Source organism: Lontra canadensis, unplaced genomic scaffold (assembly GCF_010015895.1).
Source record: "Lontra canadensis isolate GAN:19392208 unplaced genomic scaffold, GSC_riverotter_1.0 scaffold5, whole genome shotgun sequence".
Lineage (NCBI taxonomy): Eukaryota > Metazoa > Chordata > Mammalia > Carnivora > Mustelidae > Lontra > Lontra canadensis.
Window position 1 is genome coordinate 32,045,575 of NW_022630999.1, and position 22,947 is coordinate 32,068,521.

The following is a 22,947-nucleotide window of genomic DNA, read 5'->3' on the forward strand; positions in this document are numbered from 1 at the left end:
CTTTCCTTCCCTGCCCCACTCAGGGTCATCTGTCCCAGGGATGCTGTTGCCCTGTTGGTGAACGGGGCAGCCCCTTGTTCCTTATAGAACAGACATGAGTTCAGTCTTCTATTTCCTGCCTAGTTTTGGTCCCAGCAGCTTACTGAGGCTGGTGTGCTGTCAGCGGCTGGACGTTGGAGGACTGGGACAGCCCCACATCGAGCGCTGCTAACTTACCCTAAGTCACGAATCTAGGGACTTCTCTGGGGCCTCTGGGAGGATAATACAGCTATGGAAAGCTTCTCAAACAACAGTAATTTTTCATCCCTGGACAAGGGTGAATGGAAAACTGACTTGGCTAGAGCATTATTTTTTAAATTTTAGTATCATGTGAACCACCACCATGATTTTGTGCTAAATGAACTTGTACTATTGCTTATTTAGAATTTAAGTCAACTCGATTTGAAAATTTTTTAACCACGTTTACAGAGGGGAAACTAGTAATATCTGTTGTCATAAATAGAAAGGATCCTGAAAGAAATAGTAGAGGAGGAGTAAAGTAACAACCCAGCGCCATTATATGTTAGCTCTGTACTGTAGCTTGCCCATATCCCAGCAATAGGTACGCCCAACCTTTGTGGGGTTTTTTTGTTTTGGTTTGTTTTTTTATATAAGATTTTATTTATTTGAGAGAGACAGAGGTAGTGAGATCGAGTACAAGCAGGGAGGAGAGGCAGGAACTGGCTTCTCACCGGGCAGGGAGCCCAACATGGGACTTGATCCCAGGACCCTGAGATCATGACCTGAGCTGAAGGCAGATGCTTAATCGACTGAACCACTCAGGTACCCCACGCCCAGCCTTTGTTTTTAGATAGACTGGCAAGCATTGGAGAGGAATTAAAAACATAATAGCATTTAACTGAGCCACTCACTTTCACCTTGCAAGTCATTGGTTTTAATGCATCTTTGTACTTCCTGGTCATCCTACCCATACTAGGTTAGTTGGGGGGTACTGAAGTTTGGGGTGCTGAGGTGTTCCTAGCGCAATCCTGGGGTCACTGTTAAGGTGGGCTAACTGAAAATTTGGGGAAAAGGCTAAGCGGAGGGCATCCACTTATGGCTCTCTGGGATTTCTCTCCTGTACATCCCATTTGGGATTTCTGTCTTACAGTCTTACCTGTGTGGCCTCTGGTAAATCACTTGACCTCTCTGAGGTACAAGTACGTGCTCCATTGGTGAGAGAAGATAGTTGATGAGAGGTGTTCACAGGACCCTGCCAGGTCTCAGATGTGATTTCAGACTTCTCGGCCTCACCTTACCCCTCCCGACCCCGCGGCAGAAGGAGGGGGGGAATTGTAACAAGGAAGAGGAAAAAAAATGACAAAGTCTAAAAGAGCCAGACACCTTGGGGTGGTGGGGTAGGGGAGATAAAAATCTACCAAGGTATTTACATCTCTGCATCTAATTAATGGTCTTAGACGATCACATAAAAAATAAAGTTCTACTCCTGAAGCTGATGTATGTGTGTGCGTGTGTGTGTGTGTGTGTGTGTGTGTGTGTGTGGGCATTTGTCTTGGCTTTTTCCTTACCTGAATCAAGGAGATGCCCACCCATTCCCTTGAATTTGAAAGAAGGAAGTCAAACAGTCCTTCAGTCAGAAAAGTGATTTCTTAGCGGTGAAGAACAAAATAGCGTCTCGGGTTACCAACCCTGAAGAATGTCTTGGCACATTCCTCCCTCTGGGGCTGAGCTGTTTTGTGTGCTCTCCGCCATGGAGGCTGCTGGGGGTAGGGAATCCAGTTTTCCGCTTCCCCTTTCACCAGCGGGTTGGAAGAGCCGCCAGGCAGCCAGCCTTGCCAGCTCTCTTCCCTTCTCACCCAGGGCAAGACTGGGAGGCCGAAATTCCTGAGGACGGTTGTCCCAACAACCGGAGAGGGTCCAGGGGGCAGCTTGGGCCCTGCCTACTGGGCCAAAGGCTCCCACAGCACCACAGGCTCCTCCTGAGGCAAGGCTGGCCTGGAGAACCAGGTGCTCTGGCCTCCACGGCCCCTTGGAGCAGTGTTCCTCCAGCGGAGTAACTCTGGGTGCTTCTGGGAGCTCCCAACAAAGGGCCAGCACTCCTTGTGTATTTAACTTAGTGGTACGCAAAAACAAATATGCTGATTGTTCTCTGAGGAAGAACGGATTGTTTGAACTGGCGCTGCCAGAGAAGGTTCCTGAAGCCTGATTCCTGCTCTTCCAGGAACCACACAGGAGCTCTGTGGGCACAGTTTCCGGGGCTATGTGAATAGTCCTGGAGGCCCACGTGGCTAAGAGGCCAAGTTGAGAGGACTCTGCAACCTCTCTCATGATTTGGGGAACATGTGCTAATCCTGTTCTTTCAGAAGTAACTTCTACTGTAGGAAGTGGGGCTACCGTCCAAAGAGCTTCACCTCCTTCTGGCCACGGATCCTTATGAGGATCTGATAAACATTAAAGATGCCTCCGGAAGGAAAGTGCAAATACAGTTTTGGAACATAATTTCAGGGGGCTCTTGGACCCCAGGTTCATACTCCTGCCATAGATTATTCTAGAAATTGCTCACCACGGCCCATATGCTCTCCTGTTCAGTGAGGTAGGAAATGACGACTGAGCATTTATTGTATCCAGGCAGTCTGCTGAGAGCTTTATATGGGTGATTTCCTTTCCTCCCTTTGACAAGCCTGGGAATAGGTACTATGATCTCGGAGGTACCTAAGGCTCAGGGGGGCTGAGTTTGGTGAAAGCCAGCTTTTGTGGAGGCGAGATGTGATTGCTGAGTGCACTGATGCCAGAACCCACACATCTGGCCGCCGTCCTGCCCTGCTCCACTGCCTGGGCTCCATTGCCTAAAGAATTTGGCCTTGGGGAATGGAGTGGGGACAGGCCTGACTTCACTTACCTGTAACCATTCTGGTGTGGCCCGGCCACAGTTAATCAGAGAGCAAGTGTGGACAGTGGAAAGAGGGTGAGCTTTTGAATTGTGGCATCTTGGATGTCCTACTTGCTACTCAAGTGACCTTGGCCAGTTGCAAGCCTTGGCTTTTGTCTTTTTTACAATAGGGAGGTACACATAGTTGTCAAGGGTAGTTACAGACGTTAAATAAGCTAAGTCAGGTAGAGCAGTTAGCACAGAGCCCGATACCCAGGAGGCGCTTGGGAATGCCAGTCCTTCTGGCTTTTACTCAGAAGTGCCTACGGAACACTTACATCAAATGGGGACTGAGTCTCTGCCCTGCTCTGTAGCAGTTTGCAGCTGGGATGGACCTTTCCGGTCATGTAACCCTTCCCTCTCATTTCACTGATGAGACTAAGACTCAGAGACAAGTGACTTGCCCAGGGTCACACCTTGAATCACTAGGAATGGTCTCCTTCCCTCTTTCTTTTAAAGAAACCTTTCCCTAAAAATCAGATCCAGTTTCTCCTCACCCATTGTAATAATTCGGGAATATTTTAGGCTTGTGGCTGAGTTATTTTCCATAATCCTTTCTGACTGTGTAGACCGGCAGTTTGCTTTCATACCATCCCAACCGTTTGTGAATTGTGTCCTGAGAATACTGAGACACTGAATTTACTCTGTGGTACTCACTGGGCTGAGCCTTTTCTGTTATGATCTCATTTCATCCTTTCGCCAACCTTGTGAAGTAAGTACTGTTATTATTTTCGTGTTCAGATGAGGACACTGAGACTTAGAAAGGTAAAGCAAGTTGCTCAAGGTCACCAGTAGGTGATGCACCTTGAATTGGAGCCCAGGTAGTGGGACTCTTGAGTCCACACTCCTATCTGGAACTTCTAGCTCTTCCAGATAGCCCGTCAATAAGGTGGGCTTGGGAGCTTCCATGTATTCCTGAGCTGAAGCCGACCTGCCTCTCAGGGAGATATTGTTGCCGAGGATGCCTGATCAGTGCCTGTGAGATCCTCAGCGGATCAGGAGGCTGTTGGGCAAAAACCCCACCTTCTGGGAACAGCCAGCTAACCAGAGCTCTGGGAAAGAGAGCACAGAAACAGAGGCAAAGAAGTTCTAAAGGATACAGAGTGTGTCGAGAGCTCAAAGTCATTTCCAAGTTGCTTGGGTAAATGTTCCCAGTGGCCAGGGAATTAGTAGCCAAGGCAGCTACTCTCTGTCATCACCCCCTCCCCCCACCACCCTGCTCCTGCTTTTTGCCTAGCCAAACTGACCTGATTCTCCAATCCCCCGGGATCCCAGGTAGCTGTGAAACACTGCTCTTTTGAAGAGAAGAGAATCAGGTTGCCTTAGTTACTGGGAGGGTTGCAACACCAAGCTCAGGTGCACATAAGGAGAGAACAGCGCTTAAATACGTCTGAGTTGGAAGGTGGCTGGCATGTTGCTGCAGACCTTCCTGAATTGGAAGAAGCCTTAGTCAGCGTTTGGTGGCATTTCCAGGGGTTGCCAAGTGAGGGGCAGTTGGCTGTCCGTGCTTACTGTCAGGAGCTCTCTCGGGCCATGTCTGCCTCCAGGCAGTGAGGACCTGCAGCCCCCAGCACGCCGTGGAGGGCTCTGGACAAGAAAAATCTACTTCTCTTGGAGAAATGGCTGGGGTGACATCTCCTGGGGCTTCCACTTGGGCAGGGCTGAGGGCTGGATCTGGGCTGAGCGTGTGTGAAAAATTCACACGGCCTGTGTCTCCCAGCACGGGCAGGGCCAGCCGGTAGCAAACCCTCCGGCAGAACAGCGAGAAGCTCTGCTTGCTGCTGACAAGCTTCTCCCGCTGCCTTGAATCCCTGTTTGAGAGTGAGATAAAAGAAGAGAAAACTCAGAAACTGGATACAGTGGTGTTTTGTTATTCAACCTTCACCAGCAGGCCGTTAAGCCTCCAGCTCCTGAGCAGAAAACCTCTTGCCAAAATAATAGGGGGAGATTGAGGCGGGGACAGGCGTTCACTGTTGCCGTGTTGGGAGCACACTGAACATTTTCTAAAGATGCTGGATGAGGGGGGGCTGGTGGAATCGAGAGAGTGGGGAGGAGTGGAAAAATGGACAAGTGTGGCGGGTCACAGTCTCCAGTCCTCCCCCCTTCCCAGCGCCCCCCCCCCCCGCAGTTGCCTCCTCAATGCTTCTACCCATGACATCTCACCGTTGGGAAGAAATGGGATCTTTCAGTTTCAAATGTCTGCCAAAGAAAAAGGACCCAGGCTTAAGTTCTCGCTCAATGGTCAGCCAGGAAAAAAAAAATTAGCTGCATCAAGATTAGGGACACCTTTGTTGCCTTTTTTCTTCCCCGCTCCATTCATCACTCTCTGGCAGCCGGGACACCAGGCCAACGGCAGCTGCTGACTTTCCCCAGCCGGCTGCCTGCTGTTGCTGGGCCTGGTTCTGTGGCAGCCCAGCTGTCCCCACGCTGGCTTTCTCCCCGCCCAGTGGCGGTTGCTTGTTTGATTGGTCACTGGGGCAGCCCCTCCAATCCACTGACTGGTGCCTGACGTGGAAGGATGAAATATCAAGATACAGGCATCAGGTGGCTTCTAGGATGAGGTGACCTTGGGACAGCCTTCTGATCTTGCATCTGTTGTGGCTTTTCTTAGATAGTTAGGGCTCTGTGAGCATTTCACTTTGTATTCCAGGAATTTCCTCCAAGTGCATGGCTTGTCTTTGTACTGCTAACAAGGCAAACAATAACTGGTTTTAACGTTGGTGATAATGAAGATAATAATAGTTCGATGTAATTGTCTCTATCCAGTACCTGCCGTGCAGCAAGCTCTGTTGCTCATTGTAGTTTTCTGGCATTTTGCAAATAGGGAAACTGGGACTAAGAATGGGCAAATGACAAGCTCAAGGTCAGGCAGGTAGAGAGGCAGAGTTGGAATCTGAATCAAGGTCCATCTGGTTTCAAAGCCTTACTCTTGGCATGACTGCACTCTCAGCAAATTCAGAGAGAGGAAGGGAAGAGAGAGAGGGAAGCATAGGGAAAAGGAACTTTTTAACGACAGAGGAATTAACAGAAACACACCTATTAGTGTATTGTTCGCTGTGGAGAAACACGATTGTGTGCTTGCAGCCAAATAGGGGTCCAACAATTCCACACTATTCCCTGCAGTAGATAATGTCTTCGTAAAGATCTTCACAGGGCACCAGACCAAGTTCTGGCTCTCTCGTTACACATAGTCAGTGACCTCAAATAAGTTTCTTTTCCTCAGAGTAGGACCTCCCTATGCCCAAGGATGACATGACACCAGACTCAGCAAGTCTTAGCCCAGTGCCGAGTGCACATCAGTCTTTCTGATGGCACCTGTTCCTGGTGAGGCGCATTTGCTCTCCTGTACATCGGTAGGGGAACTGGAACGATCATTCCTTCCTTGGCAACTCCAGTGTCTTCTGGTAAGCCAGGGCTCATTCTGAGCCACGTTGACAATCAGAGCTTGCAAACCACCTTGGCAGCACTCGTTAGATAAATAAGTCAATAAATTCTACCCCCCACCCCACCCCCGGTCTTATCGGAGACAAGCCCTTCTTTGGAATTTCTGGAGTGGAGTGACTCTTGCGGGCGAGCTGGCACCGGGGCTGAGTGTGAAGCAAGGGTAATGAATCGCCGTTGTCATGGCAGAACAGAAAAGGCTGCTGCAGAAACTGGAGGTATCTGGAATTCATCTGTGAGTCCTTGATACCATGTCTCCTCACTCCAGAAGTCCTTCCTGCCCCTCCACCCCCCACCTCCGGGACTGCCCAAGAGCCGTTTGAGGACCCAAGCTGCTGATTTTAGCACGGCGGTGGTGCAGAAGGGCCTTGGTACTTATCATGACCCACCCAGTTGGGGCTGGGCCACTCATCCAGCAGGTATTTATTGAGTGCCTACTGGGCTTCAGGCTCCGTCGCCAAGGCTGAGATCAGAGCAAAGTCCCTGCAGCAGCAGGGTGCACCCTTGGGTGAGGGAGAAGGGCAAACAGTGAAACAGATAAGTTGCATTACAGCTGGGGGGCTTGGTGTTCTCTGGAATTCTTTTACCCATCTTGGGAAGGTGGAGGGACAGACCCATCTGCTGCACCTGCTGGCATTTGTGGTGTGAACTTAAGATTTGGACCTGGGAGACATTTGTGCCTTCGGCAGGGTATTGCCAAGAGCCTGTCAGGATGAACTGGGCAGTGCGCTAGGGATTGGGAATGCAAGGGTGAGACACAACAGTCCGTCTGCGACTTGTAATATTTACTACAAATGAGTGAGAGAGTCATCAAGCTATGCAAATAGAGTTAGAAATGCCAGGCCCTCTGGACGTTGGTTTTCATTCCTCCCCTGTTTCATCTGTACTTATTTAATCATTCAAAAATATTTATTGAGTGCCTGGAAGTGGGTAGGGTGTCTGTAATATGCCAGGCGTTATTCCAGCACTGGGGACTTGGGGAGTGATAGGACCAACAGAAATCCTGTCCTCGTGGAGCTTACACTTTAGAGCAGAGGTTGCCAAACTTGGGGAAGCATCAGAACCACCTGGAGGGCTTGTTAAATCCCACTCCCACTCTCTGCCACCAGCCCCCAGTTTGTGTCGGTAGGGCTGCTGTGGGGCCTGGAAATTTGCATGTTGAACCTGTCCCCAGGTGTTGCTGCTGGTCTTTGCCCGGCACGGCTCCTGGCTGTCGATTCATTGAATCCTCACAGTAGCCTGGAAGAGGACTGTATGATTCCTGTTTCACAGACAGGGAAACCGAGGAAAGCGGCTGAGGATACCTGGCCCTCATTCTTACGCCAAGAGAGCGAGAGAAAGTGGTTTCGGGAGCAAGCGCTGTCCCTGCATGGCTGTGATGGCGTGAGCGTACCTTTGTCCTAGTTCTTTGGCTACGCTGAAGCCCAGCAGTGGCAAAATCTGGTAGGGTTTCCCCCTTTGTTGTGAAAGAAAGCACAGGGAAGCAGGAAGTCTGAGGGGATTCCGGCTTTACATCGGAATGTATAGGATCTCTGTATCGGTACTCAGGAGAGGATCAGAGGGAGCCCTCCTCTCTGTTTCTCCTGGCGCTGAGCCAGGACATCCATGCCCAGCTGCTCTGCCGAGAAAGGATTGCCAGGGTCCTTCGCCCCTTAGAACTTTCAGACCCTCCTGTCCCCATCCGACCCCATCTCTAGGGAGTACAGGGGAGGTGCATGGAAGAGGCAAGTCCCTCGCTGGCTTCTTGCTGAATCCTCACAAACCCTTGAGGAAGCCAGTGTCCATTCTTGGTCCCCTTGACCACAGTTTGGATTTTATATCCCAGCCTTGTCACTGGCTAGTTCTATGAGCTTGGTTACGTTACTTAAACCCTCCTGAGTCTCCGTGTCTTCACTGGCAAATGAGAATATGTTAGAACGTACCTCATAGGATTGCACAAAACCAAATTAGAGGTGTCTCATTATATTTAAGTTCTAAACTTAAATAACTATAACTATTCTCTGGGTAGTTCTAAAAGCAGCAAGTAAGGCCTCCTTGGTATATTTTATTATTATTATTTTTTTATTTTATTATTTGGGCACCAGGGTGGCTCAGATGGTTGAGCATCTGCCTTCGGCTCAGGTCATGATCTCCAGGTCCTGGGATCGAGCCCCATGTGAGGTTCCCAGCTTAGCAAGGAGGCTGTTTCTCCCTCTGCCTCTCCCCTGCTTGTGCTCTCTCTGTCTCTCAAATGAATAAATAAAATGTTTTTTAAAATAAATTTTATTTATTTATTTGAGAGACAGAGAGAGCACAAGCAGAGAGGAGGGGAAGAGTGAGAGGGAGAAGTAGGCTCCCCACTGAGCAGGGAGCCTGATGTGGGACTCAATCCCACGACTCTGAGATCATGAGCCAAAGGCAGACATTTAACAAGCTAAGCCACCCAGATGCCCCTCCTTAGTACATTTTATAGCTTTATCAATCACTATATAATTACTGCTCAATTCATATATTTTGAGTACCAGAGTTCTTGGGCATAAACCACATTCTTCCTGTTTCTCTGGGAGAACTGATCATACTTCAGTGATAAACATCGTCCAGTAAACAATGACTTTGCTAGAGGGGACTACTGAAGGGTATCTTAACAGCTCAAGGAGTTTCAAAATGAGCCTGAGTGCCTTATTTCCATCACTGACATAAAACAAACATTTGCCAGCTGCATTGGAGACCCCAGGTATTTTTTTTAGCTTCCTTCCCTGGTCACCCAGCACAAGTTCTCAAAATGTGGTCCCAGACTAGCATATCAGCTTCTCCTGGGAACTCATTAGAAACACAGATTCTCCAAAAAAAAAAAAGAAAGAAAGAAACAGATTCTTGGGGCAACCGGGTGGCTCAGTCGGTTAAGTGTCTGCCTTAGGCTCAGGTCAGGCTCAGGGTCCTGGGATGAAGCCCCACATTGGGCTCCCCGTTCAGCAGGGAGTCTGCTTCTCCTTCTCCTCTGCAGCTCCCCTTGCCTGTGCTCTCTTGCTTGCTCGCTCGCGCTCTCTCTCATAAAGAAAGAAAATCTTAAAAAGAAAAAAAAAGTGGAAAAAAGAAACGCAGATTCTCGCATTCCACCTACTGGATCCAAAACTTGACTCTACTGCCCCTCAGTCTCAGATCAGCTGGCCAATTGTTTGCAGCCAGAATGACCCAAGATATTTTGTTAGTGAGCACAGGCAGAAACTGACCAGATTTAAAGAACTTTCTGAGCCCTGGCAGGTGTGGCCAGTTGAAATGGTCTTCATTGGCTTATGACTATTTTAGTATCATCCTCAGACTTGTATTGTGTAAGATAGACCTTCACACTTATTTCACCAGACCCGACCATTGCTTACATCTCACGTCGAGGTTCAGCTCACAAATGAAGGTTAGAAAGGCCCTCCCCATGTGCCTTGCCTGGGCCCCATGACACCTTACACTGTAGTAGAACAGCATGACCCCCTCCCTGCGTGTTTTCCATTCGGGGTTGTTGGGTAGCCTGGTGACTGACACGCAGTAGGAGTGCACTGAGTCAGGGAATGAATGCTCCCCAGTTGGGAGTTTTAGATTCTGCTTCTGGTCAGAGCAACAAGTCATTTGCCTTCCCTGAGCCATAGTCTCCATTGCTCTACCATGGGGGAATAATAACCTTTGGTCTTTCTGCAACAGAGGATAGGAGGTTGTGTTTGGACTTGGGGGACAAAAGGATCAGTCAGTGATTCTCAAGTTCAGTTGCACATTGGTCTCACAGGAGGAGAGTGCTAAAAATACCCATGTCTGGCCCACTCCCAGACATTCTGGTTTAATTGGACTGCGGTATGGCCTGGGCACGGGACTTCCAGGGTAAAGCCAGATTGGAGAACTGTGACTGTAGGTAGATAATGGTCTTATAAACACTTGCAAGGTTTCAGTGAGATTATATGAAAGTACCTCCTAGAAGGTTTTTAAAATAAAGATTTCTACAGTTCTATATAGAAAAATTGAGATGATCTAGGAAATATTTAAAAAGCAGTTGTGGGAGGGGAGAAGTAGATCTTTGGGAGATGTTTGTCACCTTGCTGTACCTGCCTTGTGATTTCTTTCTTGGAGTATTAAGGATCAGAGAGATTTAAGCTCATCTTTACTTTAATGTGAAAATCTTTAAATTCCCATTACAGCAGTAATGCTTTTGAACAAATTGGTCTAAACTACTGCAGAGTTGCAGGCCTGGGGGTTGGGCCCCCAGTGCTTCTTCTGTCGGACCTCAGCAGAACCCCGTCTGGATTTCATGCACACATCTGTGTCCTTGAAACTCCAAGAGAGTGGGGCATGCAGACATTGTCACCATATAGATCATAGCCTGTGGGTAAGAACTAATAATAGCTAACATTTATTAAGACCTTAGACTGCTCCAAGATCTGGGCTGTGGGCTTTGAATGCATTATCCAGTGTAATTCCCCTAGCAGCCCAATGAGGTAAGAACGATACCATATCCATTCTGCTGATGGGGAAAGTGATGCGTAGGGGGTTGAAAACTTGCCCACGATTGTAAGCTAGTAAGTGGCAGAACTGGGATTCAGATTCAGTCTGCCCACCCCCAAAATGCCCAAAATGCATGTTCTTCACCGTCAGGTAGGTCAGGCAAGGCTGTCAGGGAGAGCAACACTGACTTCATCCTGGTAATTCAGACCAGAGCCCCTTTCGGTATGGTGATTCCTGCACTGGCAACTTTTTCCAGTTGCTCGGGGTCTGTTTGGAGAGGCCAGACTTTCGTGTTTGCTCTACTCCCGTTCTAGCAGATGTCCCTTTTCAGGAAGCAGAGTGAGTGAGCTGTTTTTCAGAGCACAGTAGGTTTTTTTCAAAATCCACCCACCCAGGGATGGACGTCCTCAACCAAATTACTCGGTCCATGGTGGTGATGAGCGTCTCCGCTTTACCCTCCTTACGGGCTGGGTTCAAGAAGTCACCATCTCTTACTACTTTGGCACAAAAGACTTAGCGAGAATCAAGTTCCTCTTGGACTCTTGGTGTCTGCCCAGTGTATGGGCTTGGTCTGCAGCACTCTTGCTTGCCAACTAGAACATCCTGTAAGATGTTTGTTTTGGGGTCGCTAGAAGTCATTTGGGTCATCTCAGGCCCAAAATGGCTCGAACTGGACATGAATTACCTTCCAATTCCATTGCACTTGGTTAGAACTGAAACAAAAGAATGTCATTACCTTTGTGTATTTGGTTCCTGGTGGGAACTGTACTAGGAACGGGATCCCGTAGTGAATAAAGGCTAACATCGCCCCTCGTGGAACTTACAGCCAAATAATAAAACCATAAAATAATTACAGATCATGAAAATGAAGAAGATGCTGTATTAGAAAATAAGTCCTTGTGAATGACACCAGAGGTCAAGGCATAAAGTTGTAAATAAGATACATTTGTAATGCATTTTAAATAAGATGCATTTAAATAAGATGCATTTGTAATGAACGCTTGTCTCCCTCTTCGTAGAGGGCTTCTTAATTCTGGTGAGTAGATTGTGGTCCTCACTGTAGTGGCAACCAACAGGGTTTCTTCTCTCCTTGGGCCAAGGAGAGAAAACTCCCCTGAGTCTGGCATCATCTGTTGACTGCATACATCCGGACTGCGTGAGTGGCTCAAATGCATATTTCCAGGCTCAGCCCCCGTCAGCATAATCAGAACCCATGGATTATGTGGACCCAGCCCCCATGTGTGTGAAAGGCACCCTCAAGTGATTTTGATGCCCTCTTAAGTTTGAGAGCCCCTGAACCCAACCAGGACTAGAATCCCTTCGGCTTCTGCCACAACCTGGCCTGCTTCTTGGACCTCATATCAAGGAAATCTCTTCCTTCTTCCAGACTTCTGTGGATTTTTCTCCAGTGTGCCCTGGCATTCTCTCTCTAAGAATAAATGTTCAGCCTTTGTGCTCCCACCTCACGCCCCTCCCTCTGAGGAACACAGAGGAATTCCATACCCACTGCCTCCGCAGCCCCCACTCATGCTCCAACACTTGACATCCTGACATCCTCCTCCTCCTCCCACCTCATCCTCTGACCACAGTTCCAGAAAGGTCACAGGAGGCCCCACGGTGAGCTCTGACCTCCCTGTAGCACCTGACAACATGGCTGACCCTCCTCCTTTCCTGGTGTCTTTGTTTAATTTTTGTTTATTTTTTAGAGATGTAATTGACTTGTAAGTTTAGTTTTAGGTGTACAGCTAATGATTCAGTGTTTGTATATATTGTAAAATGATCATCACAGTAAGTCCAGTTAATATCCCTCAATACCTAGAGTTTTTTTTTCTTTTGTGACAAGAACTTATACTGTCTGCTGTTAGCAGTTTTCAAGTATGCAATGTAGTATTGTTAACTATGGTCACCATGTTGTATATTCCGTCTCCAGGACTTCTACATCTCCAGGACTTAATTTATTTTGTAACTGGAAGTTTGTACCTTTTGTCCCCTTTCACTCATTTGGCCCACCACACCTCCTGCCTCTGGCAGCCACCAGCCTGTTCTCTCTCTGTGAGCATGTTTTGTCTTATTTTTGGATTCCACATATGAGATCATACCGTATTTGTCTTTCTCTGTCTTATTTCGCTTAGCATAATGCCCTCAAGGTCCATCCATGTTAACATAAGATTTCATTCTTCTTAATGGTAGGACTATTCCATTATCTATATACACCACATTCCCTTTACCCATTCATTCATCAGCGGCCACTTAGGCTGTTTCCATTATCTTGGCTGTTGTAAATGAGGCCACCGTGAGCATGGGGTGCAGATATATTTTTGAATCAGTGTTTTCATTTCCTTCAATTTTACCCAGAAGTGGGATTGCTAGGTCATATGGTAGTTCTATTTTTAATTTTTTGAGGAACCCACATACTGTTTTTTGTTTTTTCAAGATTTTATTTATTTGAGGGTACCTGGGTGGCTCAGTGGGTTAAGCCTCTGCCTTTGGCTCAGGTCATGATCTTAAGAGTCCTGGGATCGATGCCCACATCGGGCTCTCTGCTCAGTGGGGAGCCTGCTTCCCCCCCACCGCCTGCCTCTCTGCCTACTTGTGACCTCTCTCTCTCTCTGTCAAATAAATAAATAAAATCTTAAAAAAAGAAAGATTTTATTTATTTGATACAGACAGAGAAAGAGAGAGCAATCGAGCATGAGCATACCAGCAGGGGGAGCAGCAGGGGGAGAAGCGGACTACCTGCAGAGCAAGGAGCCTGATGTGGGCCTTGATCCCAGGACTCTGGGATCCCATGACCTGAGCCTCAGGCAGATGCTTAACCAACGGAGCCCCCCAGGTGCCCCCCATACTGTTGTTCCTAGTGCCCGCACCAGCTTACATTCCCTCCAGCAGTGGATGGGCATCTGGTGATGGATGGTGTTGACCCTCTTCTATTGGCAGTCACTCTGCTCCAGGAAAGGGAGAGCATTTTGTGGTCTTATCTCCCATTGCTCTTCCCTAGTAGTGTCCCGTGACCCCATACTTCCTGCTACCTCCTCTCCAGCGAAACCTGAAGTGCCCATTTCTAGTTTCCTGCTGGACATCATTTTTGGGTCCAGACAAACACTGTACTCAACTACAGAATTAAACCTGAATCCAGTCCTGGGCTCAAATAGCTTTGCCTTTTCTGCCATTCCCATGAGAAGATCCCCCTATAATGGCTAAAACATGCCTGGTTCAACTTCTAAAGATCCAAAAGGTGTGCAGCAAAACGTAGGTATTCCTCACCCCGGTACCCATGGGCCCAGTTCCCCCCACTACACACAGGCCACCCCTGCTTCCATCCTCTGGATTCCTCCTTGCCCCTGTCTGGCTGCCAAGTTCTGCCACCCTTTCTTTTACAGGCTCTGACACCTGCTTCCTTTTCTGTTTATTCCTACTGAGGCTTGTTTGAAAATAGAGGCCAAACTAGAGGCCTCTCCCTTCTAGCCAAGCTGTGGCCTGCTTTCAGATCAGTCTTGCATAATCCAGTGCTGACCGCCCCTCTCACACTCTAGTGACCCCACCCCCAAGTTTGCTGAGGGACAACCTTCTGAGCCTGACCATCAAAGCTCCTCAAAGCTAGTCCCGCCTCATTTTCTATGTCTCTCATGCTTTGCCCCACTTTCCTCATTAATAAGATGTGGGTAATAGTAGTATTGACCTCCTAATATTTTTAAAGATATTTTTTACAAAAAATCTTTCCCATGCATCTTTTGGTATCTTTTAAATTTTGACATATAATTTTAAACTTACAGGGAAATCACAAAAATATAAGAAATTTCCATATACCCTTTACCCAGATTTACCGATTTTTACGTGTTGCCCATGTAGCTTGAAGTCTCTCATTTTGTGTGTGAGTATGTGAGTCTAGATATGTGGGCACATGTATACAAACATATGTAATTATGTGAAACCATGACATATATAAACCATTTAAGAGTAAGTTGGTTATAGGGGCACCTGGGTGGTTCAGTTGGTTAAGCTCCCAACTCCTGATTTCAGCTCAGGTCTTGAGCCCAATGTTGGGCTCCATGCTGGGCACAGAGCCTGCTTTATTTATTTATTTATTTATTTATTTATTTATTTGACAGAGAGAGATCACAACTAGGCAGAGAGGCAGGCAGAGAGAGGGGGAAAGCAGGCTCCCCACTAAGCAGGGAGCCCGATGCGGGGCTTGATCCCAGGACCCTGGGACCATGACCTGAGCTGAAGGCAGAGGCTTAACCCACTGAGCCACCCAGGTGCCCCCAGAGCCTGCTTTAAAGAAAAAGCTGGTATTACTTTTTTTTTAAGTTGGTTATTACTCTTAAGTTGGTCATCATGTCTCTTTGCCACTAAATACGTCCGTGTTTGTCTGTATATGTGTGTCTAAGAAGCAAAACATGCTCTTACATAACTATGCTACATCCAGTTTTAATAAGCTTATGTTAAACTATTTAAATACTTTGCAGAGTGCCCCGCAGCCTGTAGGTGCCAGTCACCATTGCTGCGGTTTGTAGGCTCTCTTCATCAGTTCTCTGTGTGGTCCACCTGGGTCTGTGGCAGTCCCGAAACAGGCCGAGCCTTTTGCCATTCTCCCAGTGTGGGCCCGGTTCCCAGCCCCAGCGGTATCCGTGGGAGTCCCACGTCCCTCCCAGGCCACAGGGATGCTGCCTGCTCCACGAGGCCTTCCCTCATCCATCATCTCCCTCTCTGCTCCTTCCCGGAGGGGATCTACTTTAAGTCAAGTCTCTTCTAGTCCAAAGCAGGGAAAGCCCGTATCAGATGACTCTGGGAGGAAGAAGCTGCTGTGAGCTTAGATTTCACAGGAATCTAAGGAAGGGAATAGAAGCCCGCACTGCTGGGCAGGTGGGACTGCAGCTGGAGGCCACCAGAGGTTTCTTCTACCTCCCGACACCTACAAACAGCAGATCTAAAATGTGTTCATGAATTCACAGACTTTGTTTGCAATCAGTTCTGCCTCTAACTTGCCGTGTAAACTTGGGCAAGCTGCTTAATCTCTTCGAGCCTCCGTGTCCTTGCTTCATACAAATAAGGCTAAAAGAATAGCCTGGATTTTATTGAGTGCTAAGTGCTGCACTAAATGTCTTATATTTACTCAACCAACTGTCTAAGGGAGGTGCTCTAACTCTCCCCATCTACAGAGGAGGAAGTGGGGGCATGGAGGACCTAAGTTATTTGCCCAAGGTCACACGGCTAGGAGGTGGCCAAGCTGGGATTCAGTCTCAGCACCCGCTCTTAAATGACCACCCACTCCAAAGGGTCCTTGGGAGAATTGCAGCATGAATGCTTCCACGCAAGGCACCTAGCAGACAGCAGGACTCAGACTAAGTACTCACAAATGCTAACAGCTCAGACATTATCAGAGCACTAGGTGACCCTTTTCCCCTCCATGGCCCCAGCCTGTCTCATAACCCTCCAGCCCAGCAACCACAGTTAACTCAGTGGCCAAAAATTTAGTGCTGATTTGGCAAATTACAGAGCTGACCTTGAATTGGGCTCACCTGGTACTGGAAACCAGAGTCAGGGATCATGTGGTACCAACCACAGCAGCTGCCTGCCCAGAGAGTGTGGGCAGTTGGCCATCCCTAGGTCATTCTTTCTCAGAACTTCTGAGTCGATTGTTCTGATTCTGTGGCAGTGAGTAGGACTCCGTGGTTCTGTATCTGAGCACATGCTCGATTCAGAGCCCTGCTCTGGCCTCATCCCCGTGTGGCAGACTCCCACTCATTAGTGTGATCCCTACCCTCTCACTGCTGGAAGTGTGGGCTGTGGACCAGCACAGCAGCACTGCCTGGGATCCCGCTTCTTAAGACTGCAGGATCTCAGGCGCCTGGGTGGCTCAGTGGGTTAAGCCTCTGCCTTCGGCTCAGGTCATGATCTCAGGGTCTTAGGATTGAGCCCCACATTCGGCTCTGTTCAGCAGGGAGCCTGCTTCCCCTCCTCTCTCTGCCTGCCTCTCTGCCTACTTGTGATCTTTCTCTCTGTCAAATAAATAAATAAAATCTTAAAAAAAAAAAAAAGAATGCATGATCTCAGACTCCACCCCAGACCCACTGAATCAGAAACTGGTTTTGGTTTTTTGTTTTTCATGTGGAATGCTTCACAAATGTGTGTATCTGCCTTGCCGAGAGGCCATGCTAATCTCTGGATCGTTCCAATTTTAGTGTATGTGCTGCTGAAGCGAGCGGCAGAGACTGCATTTTAGCAAGATCCCGGTGGTCCTTAAGCATGTTGATGTTTGAGCAGCACTGGCCAGACCATTCAATAGGGCTTACTACTTCACAGCCCTGGTTTTTCTGTTTGTTTTAATTTTTTGTTTTTGTTCTGTGGCTGACTGCCTCTTACTAAGCTCTGATGTTGAGCACACCATGTAGTTGTAATAGCAGTAAACAGTGGATTATTACAGTCAGTCCTAAACAGCGTCAGGGGAAAAGAGATTCTCAGCCCGCTCCCAGAGCTCCACATGGAATAAGGGAGTGAAGCTGGATGGGGTGTGAAGGTCAGTTCAAAGGAGATCACACCTGCCGAGAAAAGGCAGGTCGGGAGACTAGCATATTCAGCAGCTGGGCCAGAGCAGAGGGGGGCTGTGTGGGAAGTCCCCAGGGTGGCAGAACATGGCCCTTGGGGACATGGGGCTGTTGGAAGGTGGGAAGTCTTGGGAGGCTAGTGCCTATGACTCTAACACATAATATGGAGGTGGCCCTGCAGGCACTGAGCAGAGATCACAAAGGCAGGGTTCCAGCCCTCGGGGAGCAGTGGCAAGAGCAAGACAAGGAGGTGTAGGGTCCTTGGGAAGGTCCCTCCATAAGCTTCCCAGGCAGGGGCTTGAGCCAGTGAAATAAATGGCAGACTCCCTGGAACTAGCTCTGGGTAGGGAAAAATAGTGCCATGAGGGTGCCAGCAGAAACCGTGCCGATGGCCAAGGTTTAGGCTGGTGGAGCCAGAGTCCTCACATGCAGCCCTGGGTCCAAGCCAGGAGGAGCCTTTAGGGGGCGGTACTGGGGTAACAGAGACCAGACTCCCAATGGAGCACCCAGGACGGAGGGGCAGGGAGCCAGTCACGGGCAATAGAGAAGGTCTGTAAGACGTCCATAGACTGCCTTGCCTTTCCCGACACGAGGTTGGCAAGGAGGTGTGGCCAGATTCCAAAAGGCTTACCCGTCACTGCTCGCTGGGCCCTGGTTCACCTGTGGACAGCCTTTTGGCTGAAGTGTGGACCTTGCCCCGACACCTTCTTGAGATAAGGCCCTCCGTCGTCCCATGGAATACAGTGACAGCCGTCCATGTGAGTGGAGTTCCTCACACCCTGCCGGGGTTCGCTTTCGGTTTGTTTGACGTTGGTCATGTCTCTCTGTGTAAAAGGACTGAAGAACGAATCATTAGTGAGCTGTCCAAAGTCCCTTTGGGAACATTCCAGGAGAATAAACCAATATTCCATCAAAGCCACAAATGGCCTTTTTTTTTTTTTTTTTCCATTCCTTCAAAGCAGGGTTTCTCAGAGTGTGGTCCATAGACCTCCTGCCTTAGACTCCCCCAAGGATCCCACAGAATAGATTCCTGGGCCCCCACCTGAAATACACTGAATCCGAACCTCAGTTGGGGCTTCCAGGATGCTGCATCTTTACTGGATTTGATTTATTGGAATCTAATCTTAAATATGCCACCCAGACAATTCTAACACGCCTTAAGCTTGAAACCCTCTCCTCCCCGTGCCAGGAAGCGCTCTCCTTGCTTTCCATGAACCGAGTGTGTGCCCTGCCTGCTGATTCTGAGCCCTGCTGCCCATCTCCCCTCCTCTGGCTTAAAGACCTCCTCTTGTGGGATCCTGCCCTGTCCAGGCTTGAGTAAGGGCCCCTGCTGTGCACCTTTTCCCCCATGTATCCACCAGGAGCCATCCTCCTTTTCAAGTCCATGTTCTCCACTGAATGGGGTAGTGTCCTATCAGCCGTCTGGGCCCAGCACTGCCTCTTGCACACAACTGTACCAGCAAACGTGTGGATGGATACTTCCAAAGGCACCTGAGAGGCGACAGGAAAGTCACAGAATAAAGGATGATAATGATAGATGCTTCCTGGTGAGAATTTGTCACGTCCTGACTCTCTTGGTCAGTCTGAAGTCCTAGGTCAGGTTTTGGACCCAGAGAGCTAGTGTTGGACCAGAGAGCTCCCAGGGCTCTGAGTGTCTGGGGACACAGCCCACCTGTATGGGGCAGAGGCGTCTCCTGTGGGAGCCGAGCTCTCTGTCTGCCGTTCAGGAAGTCTCCTAATGTGGAGAAAAAGACTCAAGGACAGTGTGCCAGTCCCGGCACAACCCTACACCCAGGGCCACTAGAATGTGCAAGCCTTCCCCTTGTCATGAGGCATTAAAAAGTAGAGCTTTTGCACCATGGAACTTCCATGAGTCCTTTCCCCCAGAGTTTCTCAGCGTTTGCTACCGTGGTTTTCTGCGTAAGGCTCCGTATTGCTGTTTGCCAAACTGGTAACTGTTGACCCAGCGGGAATCCATGGCCTGTCTTCATTGCATCGGTGAAGGGAGAGCCAGCTGTCTGTGGTCTAAGAATGCTGCCCATCACCCATCTCTGAAAAACAAGCTGCAGTTCCTTACTCTTCACTGGAGTACCATAAAACCTGCTTTAGGAGTCCAGGGTCCCTCCTCTGACCTTGCATGCTTATCTGTGTGCATGGCATGGGAAGGGAGGTGGGGGCACCTGGAGGGACTCTAGGGTTAGCCCAGACTGCTGTGACCTCAGGGGACCTCAGCACAGGAGACAGCTGACCTCTTGATGCAGGTCAGGGTAAGGGCAGTCTGCTCTCAATCCAAAGTGGGGCCAGAACCTTCCTTGGTTCTTTGAAGAGAAAGGAGTGGCTGAGTTGGAGGGGCAGGGCCGAGCCACTGAGGGCTCAGCATGCAGCAGGCCCTCAGCAAATGCGGCTTGAGTTGAGTTGGTAAAAGGGAAGCATCCAGTTCTCGTTGATGTGGGCTGTGTCAGAACTTCAGGCGTTTGCTATAATGTCATGGGGGAATCAGGTATTATAAGATCGTAGGTAATTACTGAGTTTCTTTTGTGCATTTTTTATAAGGATATTATTTCTCAATCTATTCCCTTTCTTTTCTCATCTCCCCAGATTACACTTGATTTGTTTCTAGGAGGAAGGCAGTGCTGTGCCATCATTTGGTCAGGATTTTATATTCAAAGATAATAAAGTTCAAAAATCCCACTGGATGCTGGTGAAACTTCCTGGAGGTTGTCAGAGCCGCCATGTACCAAGCCATTGTACATGCTTTCACTATTTCGTTTGTCCTCACCTTCCGGATGAGGCCGCTGAGTCCCAGAGAGAGCAGGGAACTTAATCATCGTCACACAGCAAGTTGGCACGAGGTTGGGTTTCCATCCAGGGCTCAGTGCTCATCACTGCCGCATGGTCTCCTGGAGGTTGTTGGCTCGCGCTGATGTAACATTGCTAACACTCATTGAGTTCTCCACCACTTCTCAGAGGGTTTTGTGTATGTGTCCTGCTTTGAGAATTAGTTAAGCTCTTGCACTCTCCAGGGTGCAGCGACTGGAATCCAGGCGCTGGAGGAAGTTCCTGCCTCCTTCCTAGAGTCCACGGGCAGCCAGATCCCACAGACCCTGCTCTGCAGGGCAGTGAGGATGGGAGGTGTTGCCCAGCGGATGGTGGGCAGCATGGACGGAGATTGTGGAGGGGCTGGGGTCGTGATGACCACGGGGCACATGATCCCCCTGTCAGCTCTCACACACGGGCCCTCTCCTTGCCACAGCCTCCTCTCCTAGTTCCCTCTTTGGCCCCTGCCCTCTTAGAGTCTTTAGCTGTTTGGAAAAGTGAACACAGAGGTCTTTTCAGAAAGAGTCTTGTTCTCCAGTATTCCCAGTGTCCTTACTCACTGGAGAGAGAGACAGACAGAAGCAGGATTGCGTGGGAAGGAGAGGCAAGTGTATGGGATCCATTGAGATGCAATTGCTAATGACTCCTGGAATTTGTCTCCTAAATGTCCAACTTGCATGCAGGGGTGCTGCCCGCCTTTGTGAGGGGCCACGCCTCACTGAATGATGTGTTATCAGAACGGTACCATAGCCTTCCGACGGCACGAAGATCCTGGTGTTAGGAGGACACGGCCATGAGGAGATGGAGAGGCCTTTCTACACAGCATGATTTAGCTTTCATTATATAACCCCAGGGCCTGTTGGCCCTTTGTTCCTGTTCTCTTTGACAAAGGATTTTTTTTTTTTAACTTTCTGATTAGAAACCAGTAGTGTAAGCCTGCTAATCACCTCTTTTGGCTTGGCATGTGAACCAGGGAAAGGCCATAGCATTTAATCTGTTTGCAAGGGCCCTCTCAGTTCCAGAAGTTCAGAAAAGTCGTCGTGCCCCCCCTACCCACTTAAAAAAATTATTTAGGGTCATTCCTCCTGTAATTATAATAATAAACATTCGGAGATGTATTACTTTTTAGTTTACTTTCGAAACATTAGTTTACTTTTTTTTAAATCATGTATTCTGGGGGTGCCTGGGTGGCTCGGTTGATTTAGTATCTGCCTTCGGCGCAGGTTGTGATCCTGGAGTCCCCGGATCAAGCCCCGCGTCAGGCTCCCTGCTCAGTGGAGTCTGCTTATTCCTCTGCCCCTCCCCCTTCTCTCTCAAATAAATAAAATCTTAAAAAAAAAAACCATGTATTTTTGATTGGGTAAAATATACATAAGATTTACCGTGTGAACCGTAGTAAGCATCCAGTTCCGTGGTGTTAAGCACGTTCACTCTACTATGCGACTGTTACCACTGTCCATCTCCAGAACTCTTCCCGTCTTGTAAAACTGAAACTCTGTCCTTTTTTTTTTTTTTAAGATTTTATTTTTTTTTTTAACACAGCAAGAGAGGAAACACAATTAGAGGGAGGGGAAGAGGGAGGACAGGCATCCCTGCAGAGCAGGGAGCCCGATGCGGGGCTCCATCCCAGGACCCTGGGATCATGACCTGAGCGGAAGGAGGATGCTTAACCCACTGAGCCCCCCCAGGTGCCCCAAACTGTGTCTCATTAAACTCTCTGCTCCTTGTTTGCCTCTCTGTAGCCCATGGTGGCCACCATTCTACTTGCTGTTTCTACCAGTTTGACTGCTTGGGCTCCCTCATAGGAATGGACTCCCACGGTATTTGTCTTCTTGTGACTGGTCTGTTTCACTCAGCGTGACGCCCCCCAGGTTCATCCATGGTGTCCCCTGTGGCAGAATTTCTTTCCTTCTTTGAGGCTGACTAGTATTCCCTTGTATGTACACGCCACGTCTTGTTTGTCACTTCCCATTCACGGGCCCGGGGTTGCACTCCCCGTTAGACTGTCATGAATAATGATGCTCCACACACAGGTGTATGAATATCTGTTCCCGCACTTGCCTTTAAATCTTCTGGCTTGATTCCCAGAAGTGGAATTTCTGGATCATATGGCAATCACACTTCCAGTTTTTTGAGGAGTCACTGCACTCTTTTCCATAGTGGCTGCATCAGGCTAGTGGGGAGTCTGCTTCTCCCTCTGACTCTCCCCCTTCTCATGCTCTCTCTTTCTCTTGCTCAAATAAATATAATCTTTTAAAAAAAAATAAAAAATCATCATGTCCTTTCAAATATAGAGAGGCAGTAAAATGTATATTCAAGGAGCTGAGTCCTAGAAGCCGCACTGCCTGGGTTTATTGCTAGTCCCACTCCTTACTGACTTTGTTACCTGGATCCACTGCAAGACCTCTCTGTGCTTCAGTTTCTCATCTGTAAAATGGGATAATATGTAAACAGATCTCACAAGGCTACTGGGAAGACTCAGGGCATTAATACCGTTATGTTCTGTAGAATACTTGCTACGGATGGGCCAGTGGCTTTGCGTCATTACTCTTAGCGGACAGAGTTGAATCTGCTGCCTTCCATCAGCCAGGGATTCTTCTCTGTCAAATCTTTTTCAAGTAGGGGTGTTTGAGGTGAGATGGTGGCTAGAATCTGGTGGCTTTTCACACCCCAAGGGTGGGCATGTCAGGGGGAAGAAGAACCGTGGCAGCCTCTGATACCGTCCTGAAACTTGGCAGAATCTGGTTTGGA

General features: G+C 48.6%; 1 protein-coding gene and 1 pseudogene across 2 annotated transcripts in view; one reads left to right on the forward strand and one right to left on the reverse strand.

The window, feature by feature from the left end:
• Positions 1 to 22,947, forward strand: part of WWC1 (WW and C2 domain containing 1) — a 152,147-nt gene that overhangs the window by 1,989 nt on the left and 127,211 nt on the right. The gene's annotated exons all lie outside the window — the stretch shown is intronic.
• On the reverse strand, positions 16,937 to 17,036 carry LOC116864467 (annotated as a pseudogene).